Source organism: Pan troglodytes, chromosome 5, assembly GCF_028858775.2.
Source record: "Pan troglodytes isolate AG18354 chromosome 5, NHGRI_mPanTro3-v2.0_pri, whole genome shotgun sequence".
Classification (NCBI taxonomy): Eukaryota; Metazoa; Chordata; class Mammalia; order Primates; family Hominidae; genus Pan; species Pan troglodytes.
The window spans coordinates 47547578-47562977 of record NC_072403.2 but is presented as its reverse complement, the minus strand read 5'-3'; the positions used below and the strand labels follow the sequence as shown (position 1 = coordinate 47562977).

General features: G+C 47.1%; 1 pseudogene; it reads right to left on the bottom strand.

Moving 5' to 3' along the window:
* Positions 1 to 9051: 9051 nt before the first annotated feature.
* Positions 9052 to 10799, bottom strand: LOC107975281 (nucleophosmin-like; annotated as a pseudogene).
* Positions 10800 to 15400: the final 4601 nt, after the last annotated feature.

Sequence of the window (15400 nt, the reverse complement as noted above, 5' to 3'; positions counted from 1 at the left end):
GTGGGAGAGTGGGGGCTCAATCACCACTGGCGGGGGCACCCCCCACCCAGCACGGGACTGACAGCCAGAGATACCCACTTCCACCCAGCCAGGCCCCTCGACTTCAGCCTCACCTAGAATGAGGGGCCTGGGCACAGCCCCCTTGCCCCATGCACACATGGCATGCAAAACACATAGTCACACATGCCACAGTCAGACCATTGTGCACCCCCACCCCCACTCCACACATAACTCCACAGCCTGGGCACTCCCCCGGTATGCACAAAGCACACGCATAGACACACACACACACATGCACACTCACCCGTTATGCTCCCCCATACACTTCTACACTCTGCAGATACACACTGCTCCATATACACAGCCTGCACAGCACAGACACATGCACGTGCACACAAATACATTCTCAAAGAGCACACACACGTGGAGCGCCTACTGTGCTCTATGAGCTCTATGTCTGCCAACTCTACTCCCAACTCTTCTGAAATAGGTGTTATTCTCATTTGATGACACAGAAACTGAGTCTTGGGAGATTTAGCAACTTGTATAAGATCACACAGCTAGGCAGTGACAGAGACAGGACTGGAATCCAGCTGTTTTTACTTTGCAACCTTTCCAGCCCCCATATTTCCTCCTATGTATGCATGCATATACACCTCTCACTGCACAAACACACGCATGCATGCACATGTGCACAGTCATCACCCACAGATCACGTAGATCCTCTGTGCACCCAAAGACGCATACAAAGGCATTGTTCAAATACCTACGCATTGCTGACACACATATGCAAGGTGTGCTTGGTGTGTACACACAGATGTGCACTTGTGTCACATGGTGTTTGCACCCCTCACATGTGGTGAGCAGGATATCATGGAGAAGGAAGCCTAGATTCCTACATGGGGAACTAGGCATATAGCCTCTCCAGGCTTCGGCATCTCAATCTCTAAAGAAGGGGAAATAAACACTACTCCACTTCCCTCCCCAGCACTTAACTGTTGTTAAGGCAGAATGACAGCCACACAAAGGACTGTGACGTGCCCTCCTACAAACCCCCGGCAGAATCACACACTGGGTGCACGTATATGCATTGTATGAGTGTGCATGCACTGTCCAAGTGGCGTCTAAGCTCTCTGTACATACAACATTGTATTTAGACACATCTCTGCACACACACTGTACACATGCTGTGAATACACATCACAGCACCTGTGCAGTACCCTAAGTGTACCTGCCAGTGAAACTGGAAACCCCACAAAGCCCGTGGGTACTTGTCATGTGTATATACTACATCCCTTCCTCCTCCCCCCCAAAAATATGTATCAATTCTATGATTACGGTAGAGGTTAAAAGTATAGACTTTGGCGTTTGACCGCCTGGGCTCTGCATCACTTTATTTGCTGTGTGACGTCAGGCAAATTACTTAACCTCTCTGTGCCTCATTGTCTTCCTCTGTTAAATGGGGATAATAAGAGTGCCTCTGCCTCAAGGGATGCTGTCAGATTAAATGAGTTGACAGATGTAAAGCACTTAGTGCCTGGCACGTAGTAAGCCCCAGTGAGTGTTGTGATAAGGTGTACAACTACAACAAAGGAACATACCTCGGGGTGTGGCAAGCACCAAGGAGCAGGCAGTGGAAGGCAGAGGAGGGAACACTCATATACGGCTGGGGCAGTCAAGGAGGGCCTCCTGTAGGAAGCGGGATTAGGGCTGAGCCTTGAAAGACTGTAGTTTCGTTTACTGAGTTCCTGCTCTGTGTCAGGCCCTGTGCTACGTGCTTTATATGAATTATCCCAGTGAGCCTTCTGCGAACCCTGGGAGGTGACCATGGTTATGTCCATGTTAGAGATGAGGAGGAAAAGGTGCAGAGAGACTCGGTAACTCGTCCAAGGACAACAAGGGCCTAGATAAGAGAAGGAGAAGAGGCACAGGAATTCCAGGCGGGATGTGCAGCTTGTGTTAGAAATAGAGCAACAGATGGGAAACACACCCAGAGGGCCTTCCTTGCTACACTGTCATAGTTTCCAGTTAATGAGAAGGGGGTGAGCATCTGGAGGGGGGGCTGACCTAATTGCTGTGTCTCTTGCAGTGACAACAGGGACCTGTGGGGGATGGGAGCGGCTGGCACTGCCCACAGCATGCTCAGGGCAGGGGCCAGAGCTGGGCATCTGATTCACCTCCCTTGCCCCCTCTCCCACCAAGAGCCAGGGCCTGACCCAGTTCGGGAAGAGGTGGGTGCTCCCGCTTAGGCCCTGGAGACCAGGCCTGGATCCCTGGAAAGGGACCTGGACAGGTGAGAAGCATGGAGGAGTTGGTGAGGGGTCAGTGAGCAAATCTCTGCCCACTCCACCCTGAAGCCAGCACCGCCGCACCCCAGGGCTGGTTCCTGGAGATGCCTACATGAGGAATAAGCTGTGGGCCAGGAGCTGAGGCTCCCCTCAAACCGGCCTTAATATCCCTGTTGCCTCATGTCCATTAAACTGTGCAGGGCCTGACAAGCTCATTCACCACCCCTTGAAGAGATCATAGATTTTTTCCCCTCAGTGTTTTTCATGGGCTGTTCCTATTTGTAGTGCAGTTCTTGACATTCAGCAAACAGCTCCCCACAAATAGCCTCCTGTCCCCCAACCCCACAAATAGCCTCCTGTCCCCCAACCCCACAAATAACCTCTAGCCCTCCTCACCCACACACCCACCCTTTTATCTTGCTAGCATAGAGAAGGTGGGGGGCTAGGTGGGGAAGGAGGGGAAGGGCCATGGCTTCCGAGGCCCGGGACGTGGGTTGGCATCCCACCTCCTCCCCTTCCTAGTGTCGGGGCTTGGGGAAGTCCTCCACCCTTATCTCTGTGCCTTTGTTTTTTCCTCTTTGGTCAGGTGGGGACAACAAGGCAGCCTCCCAGGCTGGGGTGTCTCTAGGGTTGGTGTGAATCACATCCAGCAAAGCACTTGGCCCATGCTGGGGTGGGGGTGTTACCCAAGGAGGGATCACAGCATTTATTGTCCAGATCAGGAGACTCTGAAAGTGGAAGGGGACACTATTAAAGATCACACCAGGGCAACACATGACAACTGGGACTGTCTTGGGAGCAGCAAGATGAGTGATCACTGGTCTATGAAGTGTCTGTAGCCTTTCTGTCCATCCTGCCTGGTGGGATGGGCTGGGGCGTCTGTGTACACACATGGAATGGCTAGGGCTGGGCCACCTTGGGGAAGCAGAACAGGCTGGGTGCGGAGGTGTATAGAGAGGTGGGAGCAGTCTCAGGAGCCGGAGGTGACATCCTAGACACAAGGAAGGTGGAGCTGTTGGGAGTGGCCCCCAAGCCTAGACAGAGGAGAGGAAATCTGAGGGTGGGAGAGTAGAGTGGGGGGACTCAAATCTGCAGACAGGCTTGGAGGTATGAACAACCTCCATTCCAGATCACAGTGACAGCCGCCCTCGTGGAGCACCTGCTTGGCAAAGAAGGCACTGCTCTGAGTACTTTTCATGCATTTGCTCATCCAATCCCCACAACAAGCCTATGGAGAGGGTACTATCCTTGTCTCCATTGTACAGAGGAGGAAACTGAGGCACAGAGGGGTTGAGTAACTCGCCCAACGCCACACTGCTAGGAAGGAAAGAGCTGAAATTTGAGCCCAGGCAGCCTGCTCCTGTTCCCTGGGGGCCCTCCCTTCTCCTGGCTCTGCAGAGAAGTTAAGCTGTGTTGCTGGGGGGCAGATGGCTCCATGGAAGGGGCAAGTCCCCTTCCCAGCCCAGGTCCCAGTTTCCAACACTGTGGGACCCGGGAAATTCTGCAGGAGGCTGCCGGGCCAGGGGAGAGCAGCTTGGCTTTGGAGAAGACCTGCTTGGACCTGGCTCCACCCCTCACTCGCAGTGTGAACCTCCTGGGTATATTTCTCAATTTTGTGGAGCCGGTCTCCTCAATGTGGAAGAGGCCTGTTCCGTTGGGCATCGGGAGGTTCAATATTCTCAGCTGTGGGAGGCGACTGGCGTGAGGCGGGCCTTTCGAGAAGGCTGGTTCCCTCTCACTCTCTGAGCTGGGCCTGTCCTGGGCTCCCCTCACCTCAGGGAGGAAGAAACTCAGCGCTCTGGAACACCTGCTTTACTCCTCATCTTGGCCAGGGGTTTGAAGGAGGAGGGCTGCAAAGGCCAGGATCCAAGGCGCTCAGTGATCATTTGTGTCACGATTATGGAAGGGCAGCTAGCTTCAGGCCAGGGTGGTGAGTGCTATTCCAGCTGAGGCTCTGGAGCAGGCTGGGCTCAGGCACTGGGCTGGGTGATGAGGTTGCCACCAACTCTGCGCCCCTCAGGTACCTTAGCTGGTAGGTCCTAGGAAAGGGGTGGGGGACAGAGGGGACTGCCTCCTAATGAACAATTAGTGTCTGCTGCGTGGCTAATCATGTGGTTCCGTGTAATTAAGAAGTTAATTAGTGCTGTGTCAATTAAGGTTTAATTAGTCCCCTCTTCAGAGAAGCCTGAAAGACCCTCCTGCTGGAAGCTTCTGGAATGGAAGGTGGGGGAGCGGGAGGCAGATGGAAGAGGGGACAGTGGGTGTGGAGGGGGCCCCACTTCCTTTTGTGCCCCTCCCAGTTCTGGGATCAGTGACTTGCTGCCCCCAGCCCCACCCGACTGGCCCTGGTCATGACGACTTTGGGGCCCTACAAGGCTCTCTTCTACCACCAGGGCTTGCTCACCCCAGAGTGATGCTACCCTGTGGTGTTCTTGTGGAAGGCCCTCTTAAGCCACTGCACCTGGTTCTCTACATCTGCTTTTGGGTAACTTTCTTTTTCTTTTCTTTTCTTTTCTTTTTTTTTTTTTTTTGAGACAGAGTTTTGCTCTTGTTGTCCAGGCTGGAGTGCAATGGCGTGATCTTGGCTCACTGCAACCTCCGCCTCCCAGGTTCAAGCGATTCTCTGCCTCAGCCTTCCCGAGTAGCTGGGATTATAGGCATGTGCCACCACGCCTGGCTAATTTTGTATTTTTAGTAGAGACGGGGTTTCTCCATGTTGGTCAGGCTGGTCTCGGACTCCTGACCTCAAGTGATCCACCCACCTCGGCCTCCCAAAGTGCTGGGATTACAGGCGTGAGCCACCATGCCTGGCCGTCCCTAGTCTTTTTACCACTCCCTTCGTCCATGATGGACATCATTGAACGTAAGACTTTCAAGCACATCTTGGATAATTTCTTTAGGACATGACTAAGAGAAAAGATGAGGCTTTTGGTTTGATCTTCTACTAACCCCCCTCTGCCCTTGCCATCTAATCAGAGTTGCTTGGGGCCATCGCTGCCCTGACGGCCTCTTTTCTGTAGTGTCTGTTCAACCTGCTGCAGCCGCCTCATGCCTGCTTCTTCTGCTTTTCATCTTTTTACTCTTGATGGTATTATGAGCACAAATTGGCTCCACCTTCCAGGAAGTTCTGACCTGGACAGTTCCCTGGTGCTTCCGCGAGGAAACCCACAATCCTTGGTGGTCCCTGTGTCACATCCCCAGCCTGGCCGTTGGCTACTTCTCTGAGTTCCCCCAATCATTCAGCTGAACAAGGCTCCTCTCCTGTCCAGAGGTGCCCATCTCTGACCTTCTGCAACTGCTTCTGTTGGATTTTCCTCTGAACTCCAAATTTCCCAAACCAAACACCAGCTGCTCCATGAAACTTTTCCTGATTCCCTCCTCTCAGAGGGATGTTTTCCAACTTCAGAACAAAGGATGAAGAAGGCTGGTAGAGATTATGCCTCCTGCTTGACTTCCTGCCAGGTGTTGGCGGGATGGCATTGCTGGGCCATGGCAGCGTGTGGTCAGTGAGGGTTGTGCAGTAAGCCCCCTACTCTCTGAATGGAAGGAGGCACTCAGCACCGTCACTCTGACCCAGAGCCGTCCTTGCACTTCAACAATCATTTCTAAGCATTTTCTGAATGCCAGGCCCTGACCTAGATCAGGAAACAGACAGATGAATAAGACTAAACCTTGCCTACAGTTTAGTAAACAGCCCCTTAGGAAGCAACGTGGGGAGTGCCTGGGGCTCCTGGGAATGCAAAGAAGAGGCCCCCAGCACCACCTCCAAGGTGGGCACTGCTGGTGTGACTGGCACAAGCCTTCGTCTCCCTCCTCCCATCCCCCAACCCCAAAGGGGTAGCAGGAAGACCCACTGGGGGAGGGAAGCAGAGAGATTTGGCTCGAGGAGGGAGGAAATGAAATGGAGAACAGAGATAATTGTTCCCATTTGGCAACTTTTTCTAATTAGGGACCAATTATGTCCTTGGGTACCTAATCGGGGACCTGGTAGATTCTCTAATTTGCTAGGTAATTACTGGCCGGTAGTTCTACCAGCATGAAATTTGGGGGAAAAATACATGATCACAACAATTGAATTTTCTCTGTTTCAGACGCTTTGCCCAGAAGACAAGCTGGGTGCTCTGAGCTCTCTTTTGCCTCTGTTAACACCGCCTCCCGCCACCTGTCTCTCCTCAGGCTTCCACTGGGCTGTGTGCCCTTCCTGGTCGCTGAGCTCCAGGAGCTGGCAATCTAGCTGGAAACCATCAGCCAACACCACAGGGATATGGGGACATCTGTGTTTTTGTCTCCCGCGAATTCATCCAGCTTTTGGTAACATGGAATTACTAGGTGTGGGAAACTGTTCTAGGTAACACACATACACAGGCACAGACAGCTTTATTAAATTCCACAACCCACTGATATGGGCATCATTGTTAATCCCATTTTACAGATGAGAAAACTGAGGTACTAAGAGGTCAAGTTAAATATAGGAATTTACCCTAAAGAAATGATCCAAGATGTGCTTGAAGGTTTTATGTTCAAGGATGTCCATCGTGGTGTCATTTACAACGTCCAACACAATCGGAGCTGGGGCAGATAGTCCGACCTTGAGTGCTCACACACTATTCCATATTGTACCTTTCCATTAAATTGCTCTGCCTCAGTTCTTCTCTTTGAAATCATTCCTAACCACAATGCAATACCACCTTACTCCTGCAAGAATGGCCATTATCGAAAAATTAAAAAATAATCAAAGTTGGCGTGGATGTGGTGAAAAGGGAACATTTTACACTGTGGGTGAGAATGTAAACTAGTACAACCACTATGGAAAACGGTGTGGAGATTCCTTAAAGAACTGAAAGAACTGGCTGGGTGCAGTGGCTCATGCTTGTAATCCCAGCATTTTGGGAGGCTAAGGTGGGTGGATCACAAGGTCAGAAGACAGAGACCATCCTGGCTAACATGGTGAAACCCTGTCTCTGCTAAAAATACAAAAAATTAGCTGGGCGTGGTGGCACATGCCTGTAATCCCAGGTGCTCAGGAGGCTGAGGCAGGAGAATTGCTTGAACCCAGGAGGCTGAGGTTGCAGTGAGCAGAGACAGCGCCATTGCACTCCAGACTGGGTGACAGAGCGAGACTCCATCTCAAAAACAAAACAAAACAAACAAACAAACAAACAAAAGAACTAAAAGAACTACCATTTGATCCAGGAGTCCCACTCCTGGGTATCTACCCAGAGGAAAAGAAGTCATTATACGAAAAATATACTTGGACACACATGTTTATAGAAGAACAATTCACAATTGCAAAAATGTGGAACCTGCCCAAATGCCCATCAGTAAACGAGTGGATAAAGAAACTGTGGCATATATACGACGGAATACTATTCACCCATAAAAAGGAATGAATTAATGGCATTTGCAGCAACCTGGAGGGATTGGAGATTATTATTCTAAGTAAAGTAACTCAGGAATGGAAAGCCAAACATTGTATGTTCTCACTTATAAGTGGGAGCTAAGCTATGAGGATGCAAAGGCATAAGAATGATACAATGGACTTTGGGGACTCTCGGGAAAGGGTGGGAAGGGGGTGAGGGATAGAAGACTAAAAATTGGCTCAGTGTATACTGCCTGGGTGATGGGTGCACCAGAATCTCACAAATCACCGCTAAAGAATTTACTCATGTAACCACATACCACCTGTTCTCCAAAAACCTATGGAAATAAATTAAAAAAAAAAAAAAGAACCAAAAACATGCTATGTACAGAAAGAAAGAAAGAAAAAAGTCTACTTCATAAAAAATAAAATGGCTTTATTGAGATATAAAGCCATTTATTGCACATATTTAAGTGTACAATTTGATAAGATTTGATGTATGTATCCACCCATGAAGCTATCACCACAGTCAAGATAGTGAACATATCCATTACCCCCAAAGGGTTCCTTATGATCCTTTGTGATCCCTCCCTTTTGTTTCTCCCTATCCCACCTCCAACCCCAGGCAACTACTGATGTGCTTTCTGTGCAATAGATTAGTTTGTACTCTTTAGAATTTCACAAAACTGGAATCATAGAGAACGCACCTATTTTTCTCTGGCTTCCTTTAGTAGGCATAATTAGTTTCATCTGTGAATCTAATGAGATGCATAACTGAGACACATTCATGTTGTTGCATGTATCAGTATTTCTTTCCCTTTTAATGGCTGAGTAATATTCCATTGTATGGATATACCAGAATTTGTTTATTCATTCAAATTTAAAGACATTGGGTTGTTTAGAAGTTTGACTATTGTGAATAACACTGCTATGAACATTTGTCTACAAATATTTGTAGGGACAAGTGCTTTCATTTCTCTTCAGTAAATACCTAGGAGTAGAATGGCTGGGTCATGAGATGGGTGTATGTTCAACTTTTTAAGAAATTGTTGGTCGGGCACGGTGGCTCACGCCTATAATCCCAGCACTTTGGGAGGCCAAGGCAGGTGGATCATGAGGTCAAGAGATTGAGACCATCCTGGCCAACATGGGGAAAACCCGTTCCCTAAAAATACAAAAAAAAAATTAGCTGGGCATGGTGGCACGAGCCTGTAGTCCCAGCTACTTGGGAGGCTGAGGCAGGAGAATCACTTGAACCTGGGAGGCGGAGGTTGCAGTGAGCCGAGATTGCGCCATTGCACTCCAGCCTGGCGACGGGGTGAGACTCCGTCTCAAAAAAAAAAAAAAAAGAAATTGCCAAAATGTTTTCAAAGTGATCATATCATTTTACATTCCCACTAACAATATATGAGAATTCCAATTCTTCCACAGCCTCAATAATATTTGGTGTGGTCAGTTTTTAATTTTGGCCATTCTAATAGATATATAGTGATATCTCATGGTGGGTTTAATTTTAATTTCCCTAATAACTAATGATGTCGAACATCTTTTCATATGTTTATTTGCCATCTGTATTTTTGCTTCGGGGAAGTGTCCAAATCTTTTGCCAGTTTTGTTGGGTTGCTTGTTTTCTTTATTGAGTTTTGAGAGTTCCTAATGCATTCTTGATAAAAATCTTTTATCAGATATCAAATCCTTTACCACTTTCCTGGTAAGGAGTTCAGAGAGCTCCTCCATTTTTCTCACAGAGAAACTAATGCTAAGGGAAGGAAGTACATCAGTCAATACGTTTCCAGCTAAAAATAATAGAAAACCCAACTAAAGTGCTTAAGAATGATTCTATAACAGGATGTTCAGAGATAGTGTGGTTCCAGGATTGGTTAATTCAGTGGTGAAGATGTCATAAGGAGTAGATAGTTTTCTTCTTTCCACTCTGGAGTCCTTGAGAGTTTGTCTTGACCTCTTAGACTGGCTCCCTTCAATAGGCCCAAGGTGGCTCTTTTTAAAAAAATTCATTCAAATATTTTTTTGAGCAGTTAAGGAGATACAAAGGTGATTTAAAACATGGTCAGAGGTGAGGCAAATGCACAAGTAATAGAAAGCAAAGGGCAAGGTTCACTGAATCACAGCAGTCAGAGAAAGTGCTTTTGGGAACCAAATTGTTTCCAGCCTGAAGAGCCATGGTGGCAAATCAAAAAAGGGGATTGATATTAAAATAGAAGACTTCAGTCTGGATTGTTGGTGACACTCAGTATGGACTATATTTGTCTCTCCTTTTCCTGTCTCCCCATCTTTGGGCTTAATTTACCAGTAGTGCCCAGGACTGTTCCATGTGCTTTTTCTATACTTGCTTGCATTTTTGTTTTAATGTCTTCTACGGAACGAGGTCCTTTGGGTGTTTTAGGAGTCTTTCCTGTTTTTTAAAGGATTCTTGTCCTTTTGATCTTGGTGTTGATGATGGTTTTGAGACTTTTCCATTCTGATCTGACTTTTGTGCATTTCTGGCTGGAGTGTCTTGTATAGATTTCTTCACTGGTGCTTCTTCAGTTTCCTCATTATCAAAATCATCTTCTTCATCATCATCATCATTATCATCTTCATCAGCAGCAAGTTTTACTTATCTTCTGTGGAATCTTGCTACCACTTCCAGGGGCAGACTGCTTTCCAGATGTACTTAAGAGTTTCACATCCTCCTCCTCTTCACCTTCTGACTCTGCATCTTCCTCCACAGCTACTAAGTGCTGTCCACTAACATGCACTGGCCCTGAACCGCACTTCAACCGTAAGACCACTAGTGGTGTTATTTCAAAGCCCCCAAGGGAAACCGTTGGTTGTGCAGACATTTTCAAAGTTGCTAGTGTTACTTTAATTGGACTGCCTTTGTAATTCATTGCCTCTGCTTCAACAATGTGCAATTCATCCTTTGCACCAGCCCCTTAACTGACTGTTCTTAAAGATAACTGGTGCTCATTTTCATCATTATCCACCTTAAAGTGATAATCTTTGTTGGCCTTTAGTTCACAACTGAATAGACAGTTCTGAGACCTCAGTGAGCTCATGTCCACGTCCATCAAATCTTCCATCAGGTGGTGCCACGCACTTAGGTGGGAGAGAAGGCAGATGGAGATAAACGACCACTGCTGGAGAGAACAGCCGCACAGGACAGAGTCACACCAGGGTGGCTCTATTTTTATAATCAGAAAGTTATAAAATAATTTTCAAATATGTAATACCAGACTGTGACTTGTTTTTTCATTCTCTTAATAGTGTCTTTTGGAGAACAGAAGTTCTTAATTTTGATAAAGTTGAATCCATCAATTTTTTAAAAAGATCTGTGCTTTTGTTGTTCCATCTAAGAAATATGTAGCAAACCCAAAGTCACAAATATTTTTCTTCTTTGTTTCTTCTGGAAGTTTTATAGTTTTAGATTTTGCACTTAGGCCTATGATCCATTTTAAGTTAATTTTTGCGTATGGTGCAAAGTATGGTTCTCTCTTTTTTTTTTTTTTTGCAGATGGATAGCCAATTGTCCTAGGACCATTTGTTGAAAATATGATCTTGCTCCATTAAATCATCTTGTCACCTTTGTTAAAAATAAATTGATCAAGGCTGGGTGCGGTGGCTCATGCCTGCAATCCCAGCACTTTGGGAGGCTGAGGCTGGTGGATTGTTTGGGGTCAGGAGTTCGAGACCAGCCTGGCCAACATAGTGAAACCCCATCTCTACTAAAAATACAAAAAATTGGCCAGGCGTGGTGGGTCATGCCTGTAATCCCAGCAATTTGGGAGGCCGAGGCAGGTGGATCACCTGAGGTCAGGAGTTCAAGACCAGCTTGGCCAACCTGGTGAAACCCTGTCTCTGCTAAAAATACAAAAATTACCTGGGCATGGTGGCAGGCGCCTGTAATCCCAGCTACTCAGGAGGTTGAGGCAGGAGGATGAACCCAGGAGGATGAACCCAGGAGGCGGAGGTTGTAGTGCGCCGAGATGGCACCATTGCCCTCCAGCCTGGGTGACAGAGTGAGACCCCGTCTCAAAAAAAAAAATACATATATATATATATCAATACAAAAAATTAGCCAGGCATAGTGGTGCACACCTGTAGTCCCAGCTACTTGGGAGGCTGAGGCAGGAGAATCACTTGAACCTGGGAGGCAGAAGTTGTAGTGAGCCAAGATGGCACCACTGCACTCCAGTCTGGGCAACAGAGTGAGACTCTGTCTCAAAATAATAATAAAAGAAAATAAATTGATCATATATGTATGGGTCCATTGCTGGACTTTCTATTCTGCAAATCTATTTGTCTGTCTTGATTACTGTAGCTTTATAAATCAGGTAGTATAAGTCTTCCAAACTTCTTCTTTTTCAGAGTCTTTTGGCTCTTCTAGGTCCTTTTTCTCGCCACATAAATTTTAGAATCAGCTTATTGACTTCCATGTAAAATCCTGCTGGATTCTGACTGGGATTGCACTGAATCTATAGATCAATTCTGGAGAGAATTGACATTTTCACAATATTGATTTTTTATTAATAAACACAGTATATCTTTCCATTTCTTACTTAATTCCGCTCAGCAATATATTTTACTTTTCCAGTGTACCCAGTCTTACACATCTTTTTTCAGATTTATTCCTAAGTATTTAATAGTGTTTGATGCTATTATAAATGTTTTTACAAGTAATTTTGGATTGACTAGCAGTTTATACATTTTATCAATTTTTCTCAGAGAATAAGCTTTTAGTTTCATTCATTTGATTTATTGTTAGTCTGTTTTCTATTTCATTGATTTCTGCTCTGTTCTTCAATGTTTGTTTTCTGCATATTTGGGGGATTATTTGCTTTTCTTTTTCTAGTTTTGTCAGGTAGAAGTTTTGATCATTGATTTGAAACCTTTCTTTTTTCTAATAAAAAGATTCTGTTGTATAAATTTCCCTCTACTGTTTTAGCTGCAACCTACAATTATTTATTTTATTTATTTATTTATTTATTTATTTATTTATTTATTTATTTGAGATGAAGTCTCACTCTGTTGCCCAGGCTGGAGTGCAATGGCACGATCTCATCTCACTGCAACCTCCACTTCCCAGGTTCAAGTGATTCTCCTGCCTCAGCCTCCTAAGTAGCTGGGATTACAGGTGCATGCCACCACGCCTGGCTAATTTTTGTACTTTTAGTAGAGATGTGGTTTCACCATGTTGGCCAGGCTGGTCTCGGACTCCTGCCCTCAAGTGATCTGCCCACCTCGGCTTCCCAAAGTGCTGGGATTATAGGCATGAGCCACCGTGCCTGGCTACAACTTACAAATTTTGATATGCTGTGTTTTGCTTTTATTTTCATTCTGCCCAAAATATTTCTTGGTGTGTGGTGGTGGTGGGGGTAGAAAGCCATGAAAGGGCCTCCCTCCTGCAACCCTGCGCCTGCACCCCGGACTGCCCCCTCCTCTGCAGGGTCCCCACTTTCTCCTTCCTTTCCCTGCAGCTGGATGCCGGGGCTTTGGCAGCAACCCTGCCGGCCCAGGCTGGATCTGGAGACTACAGAACTACAGGGTGATCCTGGCTGGGAATGTGTATGGTAAGGGCCTTTCAGAAGATGGGGCTCAAGTGGGACTTTCAGGAATGTGCAGACACTGTAGTCACTCAGGGGCTCCAAGCTTCCAGAACTGGGATGTCAGCAGGCTTCGTGAAAATGATTCTAGTGGCCTTCATGCTTTGCAAGGCAGAGGATCTGATGGGGCCCCGTCTTAGTCCACTTGGGCTGCTGTAACAAATGAGTGGCTTATAAACAACAAAAATTTATTCCTCACAGTTCTGGAGGCTGGAAGTCTGAGGTCAAGTGTCAGCATAGCCAGGTTCTGGTGGCGACTCTTTTCCCGGTTGCAGATGGCTGTCTCTCACTGTATCCTCATGTGGTGGAAAGCAGAGAGCTTGCTCTCTTCCTCTTCTTATAAGGATGCTCATCCCATCATAGCGATCCACCCTCATGACCTAATTACCTCCTGAAGGCGCCACCTCCTAATACCATCCTATGATGGCTTGGTGTGTCAATATATGAATTTTGAGGGACACAAACATGTGCACCGCAGGTCAGTTGGCCATTGTGTCTGTCATTTGCCTATGTATCCTCAGACACATTCCTTGCCCTTTGTCTGCTCTGCTCTGCCCCGCCCTACAGGGATGATGGCCCTTGCAGCCTCTGTTTCTCGGGCTCTTATTTCAGCTGGCTTCCATCTGAGTTCAGCCAGCGGGGCCACTGGAAGGAGTTCACAAGCTAGAAGGAAGGGAGAAGACAGGGAATTTGTCTCCCTTTCTCTGCCTTGGGTGGGCTCTCCGGAAGCAGCTGTCTCCTCTGCGGCTCCAGCTTCCCCAGGCCGCCTTCCACAACCACAGATTCTGCTAGGCAGCCCCCTCACCACTGTGGTTTTAGCTCTTTCCACATGGTTCTGGCTTCTGGGCTCTGGTAACACCTAACACTACCTCCTCCTATTTTCTCCCTATCACTTGTTGGTATTGCTAATCTCTGGGGTGCCTCATCATACCATTGGCATCTTGGTTCTTCCATCATTCATGTAACCTATTCCCTGTATTAACAGCCTCCCCCACCACACACACACACACACACACACACACACACACACATAATTTGGAATACGCTGAATTGTCCTAACTGGCTCCAACTGATAGATTCATCATCCAAAATGGAATACCCGCTTTGGCTAGAGTTTTAGGAAAAGATCCCCAAGAGGTGGCAGGCCTCCTTTATGGCTCAGCCACACATCTGCAGTCCAAGTTCAAGGTATTATCCAGTTCAGGGATGCCACATTGTCCCACGTCAAGGGGCACCATTCATATAGAATTGAAGCCCTTCTCTGGATAGCAGGATTGCTTTCACTTAATATACTGGCAAGATGCAAGGCAGATTTTAGTAGGAAGAATCACTTGGGGCCGGGCATGGTGGCTCACGCCTGTAATCCCAGCACTTTGGGAGGCCAAGGTGGGCAGATCACCTGAGGTCAGGAGTTCGAGACTAGCCTGGCCAACATGGTGAAACCCCATCTGTACTAAAAATACAAAAATTAGCCAGGTGTGGTGGCAGGTGCCTGTAATCCCAGCTACTCAGGAGGCTGAGGCTGGAGAATCACTTCAACCCAGGAGGTAGAGGTTGCAGTGAGCCAAGATGGCGCTGCTGCACTCCAGCCTGGGGGACAAGAGTGAAACTCCGTCTCAAAAAAAAAAAAAAAAAAAAAAAAAAAAAAAAAAAAATCACTTGGGGCCTCTGTCTTTCGGGGAATGAGATATGTCTTGAGCATCTGTTTTTGTTTTGTCCTCCCAATGCTTCCCTGCTTCTTCTGGAACAGTATACCCCACACTTTGGGAGCTGCTCCTCTCCTCCTCCATGTGGTTCTGATGAATCCATCAATTACCAAAGCTCCTTCTCCAGCAGAGGTAAAGAGATGACCCAGGCTTGACCAATCAATGTATCCAATGAAACACTGATTCACCCAGAGGATGGGCATGTGATCCCAGAGAGCCATCCAGCATCCTGTCCTGGGATTGAGAAACTATGCAAAGGGTCCTTTCTCTCACCAGGGTTGCCAAGATCTTTGGTTTCTGTTCACCTTGTTTTCTTCCCACCCACCAATGTGGAGGAGATCTATCTTCAATAGGAGACATTGAAGCCATCACACAGGGAATCTCAGAGTTGAGACAGAAGGAAGAAGACAGAGAGAATCCCAGTGGCACTGGGTCCCCAGCTCC